The sequence below is a fragment of the Callithrix jacchus genome, chromosome 6, assembly GCF_049354715.1.
Source record: "Callithrix jacchus isolate 240 chromosome 6, calJac240_pri, whole genome shotgun sequence".
In the NCBI taxonomy this organism is placed as follows: Eukaryota; Metazoa; Chordata; class Mammalia; order Primates; family Cebidae; genus Callithrix; species Callithrix jacchus.
The window spans coordinates 106,162,423-106,175,115 of record NC_133507.1 but is presented as its reverse complement, the minus strand read 5'-3'; the positions used below and the strand labels follow the sequence as shown (position 1 = coordinate 106,175,115).

Below are 12,693 nucleotides of genomic sequence, written 5' to 3'. Positions count from 1 at the left end.
GAACCAGGGAGGCTGGAGTGGGAGTCTTCAGTGGAAGTTGGGGAGGGACCAGTGACTGACAAATGAAAGCTGGGGCTGCTCCAGTGCTGAGCTCTGCTTGGTGCTGAGCTGCCCTGCGCTTGGTGGTAGATTCACCATTCTTGCAATTCCCAGTTGAAGCATTACTGGGTTTCCTCAGGCAGAGTTTTATCTTCCTTCCTCTTCTACCCACAGCACTTTCTATAAACTTCTGGTTTAAGACTTGTCTCCATACTATTGTGACTGTGTTTGTTTCTTTCCTCTTTCAGACAGTGACCTTCTTTGAAGGCCTTGATGAAGTCTTTACTTTTTGTGATTTTTAGTAGTCAGCACAGTTCAATACCTGTCAGAATATTTCCATGGAGATTTTTAAAATGTGGTTATTGATTAACTCATGCTGGCAATTTAATTGCTTCTTGATACTTTGGTATAGAATATTATTAAGGCTTCTTGAGTTCCTTATTTATGATTTGACTTCATGTCTCCTAATTTTCTCTTTCTTATGCCCCACATGCTGTAGCTGAAACATTTTCTTGTTTCAGTTAATAAGTGCCCATACTTTGAACTTTCAATTAAGTTGTAGTATAGTGAAAAGAACACAAATGTTGGGGCCAAGCAGATCTGGTTTTGAATTATTGCTTGACAGTTATTAGTTTTAAAACCTTAGGCAGGTTTTGTTTGTTTGTTTTTGGTTTTACTTACTTACTTATTTTTTGAGATGGAATCTTGCTTTATGGCCCAGGCTGGAGTGCAGTGGCATGATCTCAGCTCACTGCAACCTCCACCTCCTGGGTTCAAATGATTCTTCTGCCTCAGCCTCCCGGGTAGCTGGGATTATAGGTGTGTGCCATCACACCTGGCTGATTTTTGTATTTTTAGTAGAGATGGGATTTCGCCAGGCTGGTTTCGAACTTCCACATGCCTAGGCCTCCCAAAGTGCTGGGATTACAGGCCCTGGCCTATTTTTGTTTTTATAAACTAACCTTTCTGAGCTGCATTTCCATATCTTCAAAATAAGAGTAATGATGCCTACTTATGTCACAGGTATCTCACTGTGTCTGCCTTACCAGACTTCACCTCCTTCATTTTGTTTATGCTGCTTTTCCTTCAGTGGCATAACTATTTTTTTTGTGTGTGAGATGAAGTCTCATTCCCGTTTACAGGGTAGAGTGCAATGGCGCTATCTTAGCTCATTGCAACCTCTACCTCCTGGCTTCAAGCAATTTTCCTTCCTTAGCTTCCCAAGTAGCAGGGATTACAGGTGTGTGCCACTGTGCCCAGCTAATTTTTGTATTTTTGGTAGAGATGGGTTTTCACCATGCTGGCCAGGCTGATCTCGAACTCCTGACCTCAGGCAACCCATCCACCTTGGCCTCCCAAAGTGCTAGGGTTCCAGACGTGAGCCACCGTGCTCAGCCACCATAACTATTGAATGCACATCTTAGCCACATTTTAACACAAAGCTCAGGCTGAATCTTGTGTTTATATGGTTTTGACTCGGCATTCCAGGCTTTCTTGATCCATTCTCTTCTCTGAGGTTTCATAGTACTTATTCACATTCCTTATTTGGCAGGTGCAGTATTTTACTTGTTAAATCTACTAATTGTACATCTTGTGTTTATGTTGAACTCTTACCTTGACAAGCCTTTTTGTGTGTATGTATGTCTTGTTATCTCCAAGTATGTTGGAAGCTTTCTTTTTTTTGTTTCTTGAGAGAAATAATGAGGTTATTTTATTGCTTTGCCTTTTTTTTTTTGTTGTTTATTTAATTGTACTTTAAGTTCTGGGGTACCTGTGCAGATCTTGCAGGATCGTTTCATAGCCACATACACGGGATGGTGGTTTGCTTTCTTCATCCCCCCGTCACCTAAATCAGGCATTTCTCTCAGTGTTATCTCTCCCCAACCTCCCCTCCTTCTGCTGTCCCTTCCCTAGCCCCTAATTCCCCAACAGACCCCAGTGTGTGATGTTCCCTTCCCTGTGCCCATGTGTTCTCATTGTTCAACACCCACCTATGAGTGAGAACATGCAGTGTTTGACTTCCTGTTCATCTGTAAGTTTGCTGAGAATGATGGTTTCCAGATTCACCCATGTCCCTAAAAAGGACACGAACTCATGGTTTTTTATGGCTGCATGGTATTCCATGGTGTTTATGTGCCACATTTTCTTTGTCCAGTCTATCATTGATGGGCATTTGAATTGGTTCCAGGTCTTTGCTATTGTAAACAGTGCCGCAGTGAACATATGTGTGCATGTGTCTTCATAATAAAATTACTTATAATCCTTTGGGTATATACCCAGTAATGGGATTGCTGGGTCAAATGGAATTTCTATTTCTAGGTCTTTGAGGAATCACCACACTGCCTTCCACAATGGTTGAACTAATTTATACTCCCACCAACAGTGTAAAAGTGTTCTTATTTCACCACATCCTCTCCAGCATCTGTTGTCTCCAGATTTTTTAATGATCACCATTCTAACTGGTGTGAGATGGTGTCTCAATGTGGTTTTGATTTGCATTCTCTAATGACCAGTGATGATGAGCATTTTTTCATATGTTTGTTGGCCTCATAAATGTCTTCTTTTGAAAAGTGTCTGTTCATATTCTTCACTCACTTTTGAATGGATTTGTTTGTTTTTTTCTTGTAAATCTGCTTTAGTTCTTTGTAGATTCTGAATATTAGCCCTTTGTCAGATGGGTAGATTGCAAAAATTTTTTCCATTCTGTTGGTTGCCGGTTCACTCTAATGATTGTTTCTTTTGCTGTGCAGAAACTCCTAAGTTTAATTAGATCCCATTTGTCTATTTTGGCTTTTGTTGCCATTGCTTTTGGTGTTTTAGTCATGAAGTCCTTGCCTATGCCTATGTCCTGAATGGTTTTGCCTGGGTTTTCTTCTCGAGTTTTTATGATATTAGGTCTTATGTTTTAAGTCTTTAGTCCATCTGGAGTTAATTTTAGTGTAAGGTGTAAGGAAGGGGTCCAGTTTCTACGTTCTGCACATGGCTAGCCAGTTTTGCCAACACCATTTGTTTAACAGGGAATCCTTCCCCGTTGCTTGTTTTTGTCAGGTTCAAAGATCAGATGTGTGGTGTTGCCTCCGAGGCCTCTGTTCTGTTCCATTGGTCTACATCTCTGTTTTGGTACAGTACCATGCTGTTTTGATTACTGTAGCCTTGTAGTATAGTTTGAAGTCAGGTAGTGTGATGCCTCTGGGTTTGTTCTTTTTGCTTAGGATTGTCTTGGCTACGTGGACTTTCTTTTGATTCCATGTGAAGTTTAAAGTGAGTTTTTCCAGTTCTGTGAAGAAGGTCAATGGTAGCTTGATGGGGATAGTCTTGAATCTATAAATTACTTTGGGCAGTATGGCCATTTTCACAATATTTATTCTTCCTAACCATGAGCATGGAATGAATGTTCTTCCATCTGTTTTTGTCCTCTCTTATTTCCTTGATCAGTTCTTTGTAGTTCTCCTTGAAGAGGTCCTTTACATCCTTTGTTAGTTGTATTCCTTGACATCTTATTCTCTTTGTAGCAATTGTGAACAGGAGTTTGCTTGTGATTTGACTCTCTGTCTCTTATTGTTGTATAGGAATGCTTGTGATTTCTGCACATTGATTTTGTATCCTGAGGCTTTGCTGAAGTTGCTTATCAACTTAAGGAGATTTTTGGGCTGAGGCAGTGGGGTCTTCTAAATATACAATCATGCCATCTGCAGATAGAGACAATTTGACTTCCTCTTTTCCTAATTGAATACTCATTATTTCTTTTTCTTGCCTGATTGTTCTGTCTAGAACTTCCAATACTATATTGAATAGGAGTGGTGAGGGGGGCATCCTTATCTAGTGCCAGTTTTCAAAGGGAATGCTTCCATTTTTGCTCGTTCAGTATGTGATTGACTGTGGGTTTGTCATAAATAGGTTTTATTATTTTGAGATATGTTCCATCGATACCTAGTTTATTGAGAGTTTTAGCATAAAGGGCTGTTGAATTTTGTTGAAGGCCTTCTCTGCATCTATTGAGCTAATCATGCGGTTTTTGTCTTTGGTTCTGTTTATGTGATGGATTACATTTATAGATTTGCATATGTTGAACCAGCCTTGCATCCCTGGGATGAAGCCTACTTGATTGTGAAGGATAAGCTGTTTGATGTGCTGTTGCATTTGGTTTGCTGGTATTTTATTCAAGATTTTGGAATCGATGTTCATCGTGGATATTGGCCTGAAGTTTTCTTTTTTAGTTGTGTCTCTGCCAGGATTTGGTATGAGGAGGATGTTGTTCTCATAACATGAGTTAAGGAGGATTCCCTCTTTTTGTATTGTTTGGAATAGTTCCAGAAAGAATTGTACCAGCTCCTCTTTGTATGTCTGGTAGAATTCGGCTGTGAACCCATCTGGACCTGGGCTTTTTTTGGGTGGTAGGCTATTAATTGCTGCCTCAACTTCAGACGTTGTTATTGGTCTATTCAGGGTTTCAACTTCTTCCTGGTTTAGTCTTGGGAGGGTGCAAGTATCCAGGAATTTATCCATTTCTTCCAGATTTACTGGTTTATGTGCATAGAGCTGTTTATAGTTATCTCTGATGGTAGTTTGTATTTCTGTGGAATCAGTGGTAATAACCTCTTTATCATTTTTTTATTGCGTCTATTCAATTCTTCTCTCTTTTCTGTTAGTCTTGCTAGTGGTCTGTTTTGCTGATCTTTTCAAAAAACCAGCTAGATTTATTGATTTTTTTTTTGAAGGTTTTTTTGTGTCTCTGTCTCCTTCAGTTCTGCTCTGATCTTAGTTATTTCTTGTCTTCTGCTAGCTTTTGAGTTTTTTTGATATTGCTCCTCTAGCTCTTTCAATTCTGAAGATAGGGTGTCGATTTTTTTCCTCCCTTCTCATCTGGGCATTTATTGCTGTAAATTTCCCTCTAGACACTGCTTTAAATGTGTCCCAGACATTCTGGTCCATTGTGTCTTCATTCTCATAGGTTTCAAAGAACATCTTTATTTCTGCCTTCATTTCATTATTACTCCAGTCATCATTCAGGAGCAAGTTGTTCAGTTTCCATGTACTTGTGCAGTTTTGAGTGAGTTTCTTAATACTGAGTTGTAATTTGATTGCATTGTGGTCTGAGAGACTGTTTGTTATGATTTCGGTTCTTTTGCATTTGCTGAGGAGTGATTTACTTCTAACTATGTGGTCAATTTTAGAGTAAGTGCCATGTGGTGCTGAGAAGAATGTATATTCTGTGGATTTAGGGTGGAGAGTTCTGTACATGTCTGTTAGGTCTGTTTGGTCCAGATCTGTATTCAAGTTCTAGATATCCTTGTTGATTTTCTGTCTCATTGATCTGTCTAATATTGACAGTGGAGGGTTAAGGTTTCCCACTATTACTGTGTCGGACTCTAAGTCTCTTTGTAGGTTGTTAAGAACTTGCTTTATGTACCTGGGTGCTCCTATATTGGGCGTATATATATTTAGGATCGTTGGCTCTTCTTGATGCAATGATCCTTTTACCATTATATAATATCCTTCTTTGTCTCTTTTGATCTTTGTTGGTTTAAAGTCCATTTTATCACAGACTAGGATCATAACCCCTGCTTCTTTTTGCTCTCCATTTGTTTGGTAAATCTTCTTCCATCCCCTTGTTTTGAGTCCATGTTTGTCTTTGCACATGAGATGGGTCTCCTGAATACAGCACACTGATAGGTCTTGACTTTTTACCCAGTTTGCCAGTCTGTGTTTTTTGATTGGGGCATTTAGGCCGTTTACATTTAATGTTGATATTGTTATGTGTGAATTTGATTCTGCCATTTTGTTACTGGCTAGTTGTTTTGCCTGTTGTTTGATGCAGTTTCTTCATTGTGTCATTGGTCTTTACCTTTTGGGATATTTTTGCAGTGGCTGGTACCGTTCGTTCCTTTCTATGTTTAGTACTTCCTTCAGAAGCTCTTGTAAGGCAGGTCTGGTGGCGACAAAATCTCTCAGCATTTGCTTGTCCGTAAAGGATTTTATTTTTCCTTCACTTATGAAGCTTAGTTTGGCTGGATATGAAATTCTTGGTTGAAAGTTCTTTTCTTTAAGGATGTTGAATATTGACCCTACTCTCTTCTGTATTGTAGGGCTTCTGCTGAGAGGTCTGCTCTGAGTCTGATGGGCTTCCCTTTTTGGGTGACCCAACCTTTCCCTCTGACTGCCCTTAGCATTTTTTCCTTCATTTCAACCCTGATGAACCTGATGATTATGTGTCTTGGGGTTGCTCTTCTTGAGGAGTGTCTTCATGATGTTCTCTGTATTTCCTGGATTTGAATTTTGGCCTGGCTTGCTAGGTTGGGGAAGTTCTCCTGTATAATATCCTGAGGAGTGTTTTCCAGTTGGATTCATTCTCCCCATCACATTCAGGCATACCGATCAAGCATAGATTAGGCCTTTTCACATAATCCCATATTTCTTGGAGGCTTTGTTCATTTCTTTTCACTCTTTTTTCTCTAATCTTGCCTTCTTGTTTTGCTTCATTAAGTTGATCTTCAATCTCTGTTATCCTTTCTTCTGCTTGATTCAGCTATTGAAACTTGTGTATGCTTCGTGAAGTTCTCATGCTGTGTTTTTGAGGTCCATCAAGTCGTTTATGTTCTTCTCTAAGCTGGTTATTCTAGTTAGCATTTTGTCTAACCTTTTTTTTAAGGTTTTTAGTTTCTTTGCACTGGGTTAGAACCTGTTTCTTTAGCTTGGAGAAGTTTGTTGTTACCCACCTTCTGAAGCTTCTGTCAATTCGTCAAACTCATTCTCCATCCTGTTTTGTTCACTTGCTGGTGAGGAGTTGTGATCTCTTGGAAGAGGAGAGGTGTTCTGTCTTTGATGATTTCATCCTTTTTGGGCTGGTTTCTTCCCATAGTTGTGAATTTATCTACCTTTCATCTTTGAAGTTGGTGATTTTGGGTGGGGTCTCTGAGTGGATGTCCTTTCTGTTGATGTTGAAGCTATTTCTTTTTGTTTGTTAGTGTTACTTCTAACAGTCAGGCCCCTCTGCTATAGGACTGCTGGAGGTTCACTCGAGACGTTTGCCTGGGAATCACCCGTGGGGGTGTGCACTGCAGTGAGGATTGCTGTCTGATCTTTCCTCTGGTAGCTTCGTCCCAGAAGGGTACCTGCCAGATGTCAGCCAGAGGTCTCCTGTATGAGGCGTTTTTTTTGTTATTCAGGGGTCAGGGAGCTGCTTGAGGAGGCAGTCTTGGCTGTGCAGAGGCAATGCTGGGCTGCCTCAGACTCAGCCCAGCTGCTGTGTAGGCTTTCTCTGGCTTTTGTTTACACAGGTGAGATTAGATCCACCTTCGCAAAGGCGACACCCTTCCCCGCCCCAGCTCGATCATCTTGGGTCCAGTTCCAACTGATGTGCTGGCTGCAAAACTTTCAAGCATGTGGGCTTCAGTTTGCTGGTTTTTGTGGGGGAAGGACCTGCCAAGCCATATCACCTGTCTCCCTGCTTTCAGCTCTCCCTCTTTATGGGGGGGAGGGCGGGTAGATCTGTTCTGCAGGGGTTCTTGGTGCTGGTCAGAACTTCACCTGGATCAGTGCAGACACCTCGGAGCCAGTCTGCCAGAGTTGTCACTCAGATCTGTGTGGTAACTTGTGAGAAAAGCCTCGCAGCATTCTCTTGGACTGTGGGTTGCAACAGCCATGGGAGAAGCACAGTATCTGAATTGAGGTGCCGAGGGGTAAAACCCCCTATCCTCCAGCTGGTTGCACTTCCAGGGTTGGGCAGTGCCCCGCCCTGCCTCGGTTCACCCTCCTTGGGCTACACCCACTGTCCAACCAGTCTCATTGAAATGAACCTGGGACCTCGGTTGGAAATGTGGAGATCACTTGCCTTCTGCATCTCTCTCACTGGGAACTATGAGAGAGCTCTGGAGCTGTTCCTATTTGGCCATCGTGGCTCAAGTCTGGAAGCTCTTTCAAGTCAAGTCATAGACTGTATTTCTTTTGTATTTTTTATAGTGAGATTTTATATTTGATAATTTAATGAGTAAATAAAAGTGATTGAGATAGACTGGTAATGGATAAACAGGGTATATGAATATTTTTATTCCATTTATTCATTCTACAAATATCCATTGAGTGCATATTTGTTAGACTGAAAAACATGTCACAGTATTTTATGGCTCCTCCTGTTGATTGGTAGAATCCATTTCCTCACACTTTTTTTTTTTTTTATGTTTCTTTGTTATTGAGACAGAGTCTCACTCTGTGGCCCAGACTGAAATGCAGTGGTTTGATTCAGCTCACTGCAACCTCTGCCTTTCAGGCTCAAGTGATTCTCCTGCCTCAGCCTCTCAAGTAGCTGGGATTACAAGTATGTGCCACCATGCCTGGCTAATTTTTATATTTTTAGTAGAGATGGGATTTCACCATGTAGACCAGGCTGCTCTTGAAGTCTTGACCTCAGGTGATCCACCCACCTTGGCCTCCCAAAGTGCTGGGATTACAGGTGTGGGCTACCATGCCCTGCCTCCTCACACTTTTAATGTGGACTTGCCTTGTGACTTGCTTTCGCCAATAGAATGTGGCAGAAGTAACATGCAAGTTCTGGATCCCAGGCTTCAAGAGGCCTGGTGGCTTCCGCCTTTGCCATCTTGGAATGCTTTAGCCACTACATGATGAACTCTAGGCTATGCCACTGAATGGTTAGAGATCACATGTGGAGAGAGGCCCAGCCAACAGCCAGTACCAGAGTCCCAGATGTGTGAGTGACACCAATGTAGAGTCTTCAGCTGCAGTAAAAATGCCAGATGACTGAGCCGCATGAATGATCCCTGGAAAGATCCACAAGATCTTCCCAGCTGAGCCCAGCCATCTCATAGATTTATGAGAAATAGTAATTCATTATCATTTTAAGCTACTAAGTAAAAATGGTCCTACTTTTAATTTCTTAGAAAGAAGTCTACAGTATAGACAAAGAAGTTGGCAGAGCTTATGGTTTATTCTGTTCTTCTTTCCATCCCCCATTGTTAATAGTTCTTTATCGATAGTGTGTGTAAGTGCCACAGGTTGATACGGTAATTAAGGGACTGGAAAGAGGTGCTATATATATATATATATATATATATATATCTTTTTAAAGGCTCTGTGCATGTCCTTTTCTATCCCTAATCTTACTTAATGTATGCTAGAGCTGGTATTCTCCATAGGGCCACTCAGGAGTTAAGACCAGAGGCCAGAATTCCCTACTTGATGCCTCTTTTCATTACATCAAGCTGCCTTTTTTTATTGTGTGTTCCTTCCTTCTTGTTGAAGTTGGGATTTTTAAACTTCTTCCTGTTGGCCTGCAGCGGAGTTGGCCTATTGTTCTGGTTCCTCCGATAATTTCTACTTTCCAGGGTACTCTAAAGGAACATGAGTAGGACAGTTGTCTTGACCTTTATTGTTTTGGCCCTGTGGACCAAGATGATGTGACAGGAAGAGGTTGAGATGCTTGGAACCTAACTACTGTAGTGGGGGCAGAGAACACTGGTGTTGGCAATGAAAGGGGTTTGTGTTGGGGAAGAGCTGGAGCATTTTTTCAGAAATATCTGAAGTGTGTCCCTTTTCTTGGGTGACTGATACAGTGACATTTAGTGTGTTCAGTAGCTTTCATAGTAGATCTTGTGAAAGGGGAAAACTTTTCCTCATAAGGCAGAATAAAGATGCTTTGCTATTGTAACCTCCTCTGTTTCTTCTGTATCATTTTAATGCCTCTCATATTCTTTTGGAAAATGTATGAAAATTGAACGTTTTTTGGCCTCAAAAATAGTGTTACATTCTGAATAATATCTGATGTCAGCATTACTGTAGGATATTTCTTCTCTGTAATACTACTCGTTTGAATGATGATTATAGAACTGACTGCTGGGATTGTAAACAGTAGCTCATAATCTCACTAAGGGCGGGCAGGGGCTGAGTCCTGTTTATTTTTGTGTCCCAGTGCCTCCCATTATGTCTTAAATATAATAGCCCTGGTTTTTAGTTAGCTCAGCCATAGGTGACCACTGGTTAAGGTTATCTTTAGACTTAGGTTTCCTTGTTCTACTCTTCCCTTGTGGAGAGCCTAGGCAGGATATGGGTGGATGGAAGAGAGTTTTACTTCTTCCTCCAGCTCCTTTGCCCCTCTTCTTCCACCTTCTCCAACTTCTCTAACTTCACCTCTTTCTCCTCCTCCTTCTCCAACTCCCTCCTTTTTCTCCTTCTGCAACTCCCTCAACAACTCCTCCTCTTTTCCTTCTCCAGCTCCTCTAATTCCTCTTCATCTTCCTTCTATTTTTCTTCCTCTAACTCCTTCTCCTACTCTTTCAATTCTTCCAAATCTTCCTCCTCCTCCGGTAACTCTTCCTTCTCCTGCTCTAGTTCGACTTTCTCCTGTAACTCCTCCTCCTTTTCTGGTTCCTTTTCCTCGTCCAGTTCCTCTTCCTCCTTTTCCTCTAGTTCCTCTTCCTCTCATAACTCCTTCTCCTCCTCCAGTTCCTTTTCCTCTGGTAACTCCTCCTCCTCCTCCAGTAACAGTTCCTCTTCTTCCTGTAACTCTTCCTCCTCTTCCCTCAGTTCCTCTTCCTCCTCTTCCCTCAGTTCCTCTTCCTCCTGTAACTCTTCCTCCTCTTCCTCCAGTTCCTCTTCCTCCTATAACTCTTCCTCCTCTTTCTCTAGATCTTCTTCCTCTGGTAACTCCTCCTCCTCCAGTTCTTGTTCCTCCTGTAACTCCTTGTTTTCCTCTTCTAGTTCCTCTTTCTCCTGTAATTCTTCATCTTTCTCCAGTTCCTCTTCCTCCTGTAACTCCTCCTCCTCCTCCAGTTTCTATTCCTCCTGTAACTCTTCCAACTCCTCCTCCTCCAGTTCCTGTTCCTTCTGTAACTCCTCCAACTCCTCCTCCTCCAGTTCTTGTTCCTCCTGTATATCCTCCTTCTCCTCTTCCAGTTCCTCTTCCTCCTGTAACTCTTCCTCCTCTTTCAGTTCCTCTTCCTCCTGTAACTCCTCCTCCTTAATTTCCTGTTTCGCCTGTAACTCCTCTTCCTCCAGTTCCTCTTCCCCCTGTAACTCCTTCTCTTCTAGTTCCTCTTCCTCCTATAACTCTCCCTCCTCCTCCTCCTCCTCCTGTTCCTGTTCCTCCTGTAACTCTGGCTCCTCCTCCTTCAGTTCCTCTTCCTCCTGTAACTCCCCCAACTCCTCTTCCTGCTCTAACTTCTCCAACTCCTGCTCTTCCTGTTCCTCTTCCTCCTGTAATTCCTCCTCCTTCTCCAGTTTCTCTTCCTTTTCCTTCAATTCTTCCTACTCCTCTTAACTCCTCCAAGTCATCCTTTTTCCCTCTTATTTTCTAAGTTTTCTGCATAATTTTTGATTTTTCTTTTTTATGATTTAGTGTAAATGTGTAGAAAACTCATCCTGGAGGATACAGGGAGGAGAACACATATATTTATTTGTTTGGATAGCTAAAAATATTTCCGAAAGGTTATGTAGGAAACTGGTGACATTACTTGCTTTTGAGGAGAATAACTGGGTGGCTGGGATGGTCGGGGTGGAAGGTAGGTTTTGCACTTCTGTACCTTGTGAATTTGGAACTGTGATTAATAGTCCCTGAAAATAACGATATTGAAAACACATAAAAGCATGAAAAAATGTACGAAAACATCAGTTTGGTAAGAGTAAGAGTAAAAGAGAAAGTTACCCTTTTTTTTTTTTTTAAATTAAGAAAAAGAAAAGAGAATTCAATCTGCTTAAAGCCTAGGGCTTCCAGTCTCTTTCATTCTTTGAGTTTTGTTCATAGGAATTTGTGACCTATTTTTGAATGTACTAAGCCTTTGTTGAATAATTACCTTCAAGAAGCATATGTTTATTAATTAGACATCTTATGCAATCCTAGTTGAAGGGGAGATTTTCTTTTATTTATTTTAAAAATCATGTAGGGAGACTTGAACAAATTGGATCTTAGTGTTTACTTAAGGAATGGAGACCTTGCTGTTTTTCCTGTTGCTTCCTAGCTAAGCAGGAAGTCTGACCTCTTGAGCTAAAACAGAATTCGTCTAAGACTTCTAATAATAAGATTTTCAAGGTGGGGAAAGGAAACTTATTGTCCATGTAACCTTGGAAAATGACTTACCTTTACCTCAATTTCATCTATAAGTAAGGATATTAACGCCTACTTACAGAGTTAAAGAATTAGAGATAGTATTATATAAATCAGTATTACATAAGCACAGAACCTGACACCTCATGTAGATCTTTAAAATTGTATTATTATTATTATTATTATTATTGTTAGTTTTGGTTAATATCAGTTCATTTTAGACCTCTTGAAGGACTAAACACTATGAAATTTTTTTTCATTGAGGGTGAATGAAAATGAACGATAGTTGTTTAGGAGGAGAAGGAGTATATCAGTTATTTATTGCTGTGTAACCATCTGCTGTGAATTTAGTGCCTTAAATAAACAACAAAGAAATGTTATTTCTTGGCTGGGTACGGTGGCTCACGCCTATAATCCTAACATTTTGGGAGTCCGAGGTGGGTGGATCACTAGGGCAGGAGTTCAAGATCAGCCTGGCTAATATGGTGAAACCTCATAGCTACTAAAAACACAAAAAATTAGCTGGGCATGGTGGCACATGCCTGTAGTCCCAGCTGCTCAAGAGGCTTAGGCAGGATCACTGCTTGAACCTGAGAGGCGGA

At 41.1% G+C, this 12,693-nt stretch overlaps 1 protein-coding gene and 1 pseudogene across 49 annotated transcripts in view; one reads left to right on the top strand and one right to left on the bottom strand.

The window, feature by feature from the left end:
* The window catches only part of CLASP1 (cytoplasmic linker associated protein 1), a 289,654-nt gene that overhangs the window by 29,872 nt on the left and 247,089 nt on the right, over window positions 1-12,693 (top strand). The window lies entirely within an intron of this gene.
* LOC128932477 (uncharacterized) overlaps window positions 1-12,693 on the bottom strand; it is a 42,346-nt pseudogene that overhangs the window by 29,393 nt on the left and 260 nt on the right.